The sequence below is a fragment of the Zootoca vivipara genome, chromosome 11, assembly GCF_965207765.1.
Source record: "Zootoca vivipara chromosome 11, rZooViv2.hap1.1, whole genome shotgun sequence".
Lineage (NCBI taxonomy): Eukaryota > Metazoa > Chordata > Lepidosauria > Squamata > Lacertidae > Zootoca > Zootoca vivipara.
In genome coordinates this window covers 13,548,999-13,552,227 of record NC_142594.1, presented here as the reverse complement: position 1 = coordinate 13,552,227, position 3,229 = coordinate 13,548,999, and positions in this window count along the sequence as shown.

The following is a 3,229-nucleotide window of genomic DNA, read 5'->3' as shown; positions in this document are numbered from 1 at the left end:
CTACGTCTGGCCGTGACTCAGGTTCCCCATCCCTGTCGTAAAGCAAATGCATTTATTTTTAAAATCTTGGCATTAGATGGCGCCATACACCACGTTTCTGTATCATCAGTCCATACATCCCCTTGAACAATTAGAATTGCCTTTCCCCCTGTAAATTGTGCCACTTAAAAAGAGATAAGAAATAAGAGGTGGAGGGGAAAGGGTAACGTTCTGCAGGAGAGCAAGTCAAAACTCCCCTAAATTGTGTCTCTGCTTGTGATGGTTCACTTGCTCAGACTGATTAAATGTGTCTGTTGCTTCCAGCTTACAACGTCCTGAAGCAGTTTAGTGAGGAAGTCCTGTTTTCGGATGGGAAATCCGACGTTTCATTTTGTAATGTTAGCTTATGGGAAATCATTACCATAGAGTTTGTGCAAAGTGACACAAGCAGCATGATTGAATGGACAGTGAGCATGCACACGAGAAGTCTAGCCTCTTTCTGATGTGCTAGATTTGTAACAGGTAACGGGAAGCGTTAAAATGTGCTTCCGCCAAAGTGGTGCTGTCCTGGAAGAACTGCGTCAGAACTGTGGTTTCTGGGGAGCTGTAGGTCAGTTCTTATTGACGGATTGGACAGGCTGGTGCCCCCACGTGCTCGCTCCACCATTGGGGCCAATTGAGGTTAGGGTTAGCCTATACAGCTTGTTTACTTTCAGCACAAGAAGGTCCCAGAGGAAAGGTTTCCTGCCTTTTCAAAAAAGGAACACATCTCTTGTTCCCAGTTGTGTGCCACAGCACTGAAATGGGACCATAGAAAACCACTTTGGAAACATCCTTGGCTGTGTGTAAAGGGACCCCTGACCATTAGGTCCAGTTGCGGACGACTCTGGGGTTGCGGCGCTCATTTCGCTTTACTGGCTGAGGGAGCCGGTGTATAGCTTCCGGGTCATGTGGCCAGCATGACTAAGCCGCTTCTGGCGAACCAGAGCAGTGCATGGAAACGCCGTTTACCTTCCCGCTGGAGCGGTACCTATTTATCTACTTGCACTTTGACGTGTTTTCAAACTTCTAGGTGGGCAGGAGCTGGGACCCAACAGCGGGAGGTCACCCTGTCACAGGGATTCGAACCGCCGACCTTCCAATCGGCAAGCCCTAGGCTCTGTGGTTTAACCCACAGCATGGTAAAAGCCATCAAAACTCAGCACAGATATGCTGATTTCCATTATCCATTTAAATCTGCAAATATGGGTCCAGAGCGACAGGTAGTTTGCAAGGTGGGCTGGCAGCACTTTCTAGTTCTCCATAACAATGCCACTAGCACATGATACAAAGTGCTCTTGCCTTTTATATGCAGGATAGGATGACGCAGGACCTAGGAGATGCTGGCATGAAGGGCTATGAGAAACCCAGCTAGCCTTACGCATGGACCAGCGTACAAATGACAAACTACTGCCGTTTCCTGTAATTCTGCCTTTCTTGCGACCTTTAAGGGTTCTGTTTGTTTTTAATAGTGCAAGCAGACTATTAAAGCCCAAACCAGAAAGATCAAATTGCACTGATTCTGGGCAAAGACTTTAATAAACACATGAAACCTTTTAAAAAAAATAACAGCATGGAATATGCTTCGCAGAAAGTGTGTGGGCAAAAAGAGAGAGGCAAGCACAGCTCCTTCAGTAATTCTATGATGAGACTTGTGTTTGGCCTTTAATGAGATGGAGAAAGGTCTGCAGTTCTGTCCTCAACAGGTCCCAAAGTCTGCAACGGGGGGGGGGGGTAAATTAAATCATTTGCAATTCATATTTGAGTGCTTTGCTTACCTCCAATAACGTTGGCGTTACTTTAAAGCCAGAAACAGACCGCTTTCAGGATCGGTGTTTGAGTGTGAAGGATAATTTTGTGCTACATCTGGTTGGAGTATAGGTCAGGCGAAATGGCTGGTGTAAAGGTGAGATGAGAAGTACCTAACTGGGTGAGCACTTACTCCAGGTAAGGACCTGTCAAATTCTGGCACTTGGGCAAAGACTGGATATATGGCTGGCCTTACCATTAGGCCAAGTGGGGCACTCTCATACAGCGTTACAATCAGAGCATCACTAAAGGGAAGCAAAGAGTTAGTTACTGCAGAATTTTATGGTGATGGGTGCAATTTGACTACTTTTAATCTTGGGTGCCAAAGTGGGCAAGCACACTGGGGAGGTTGCAGCTTTGGTGAATGAAGGTGTCCATTATTTTTTGTTTTTTAATATTTTTACTGACAGTTTTTGTAGACTACAGAATAAGAATCATTAAAAAAAACAACCTAAAGAGAGAGACCATATAACACCCGTCCTGAAAGACCTACATTGGCTCCCAGTACATTTCCGAGCACAATTCAAAGTGTTGGTGCTGATCTTTAAAGCCCTAAACAGCCTCGGCCCAGTATACCTGAAGGAGCATCTCCACCCCCATCATTCAGCTTGGATACTGAGGTCCAGCTCTGAGGGCCTTCTGGCAGTTCCCTCCCTGCGAGAAGTGAGGTTACAGGGAACCAGGCAGAGGGCCTTCTTGGTAGTGGCGCCCGCCTTGTGGAACACCCTCCCATCAGATATCAAGGAAATAAACAACTGTCTGACTTTTGGAAGACATCTGAAGGCAATCCTTTTAGGAAAGTTTTGAATGTTTGATGTTTTATCATGTTTTTAATATTCTGTTGGGAGTCACCCAGAGTGGCTGGGAAAACCCAGCCAGATGGGTGAGGTATAAATAAATAAATAAATAAATTATTATTATTATTATTATTATTATTATTATTATTATTATTATATTTATTTACATGTAAGGCCCTTTACCATATTTATATCATAAATTTATCCACATACAGAGATAGATCTTCCCATCTCCCACCTGGGAGCCTACTCCTCCCAGTCTCTCACCCTGGGAGATGCTTTCTACCCTGCCTTTCATGCAGGGGCTTCTCTCTTCCCACTGTCCTTTTTCTTTGTGTCCTCCTCAGTCCAAGTTAAAGGACTTATTTTGTGTCCCTCATCATTTGGAAAAGCCATCAAGTAAATATCCATTGAGCCTTCAACAGAAGCCACCTTTATGTTCTCCCCTTCTATCTTTCTAGTCATAAAAAAAATCACCCTGGGTTCAGAAAACAACTACCAGATCATTGGTGTTAAAGAAAAGGTGGGGTTTTTCCCCATTTAAAAATAGTTTATTTGCCACAGCATATATTTCAAACATTCTCATAATCTTAAAAACCAGAAAA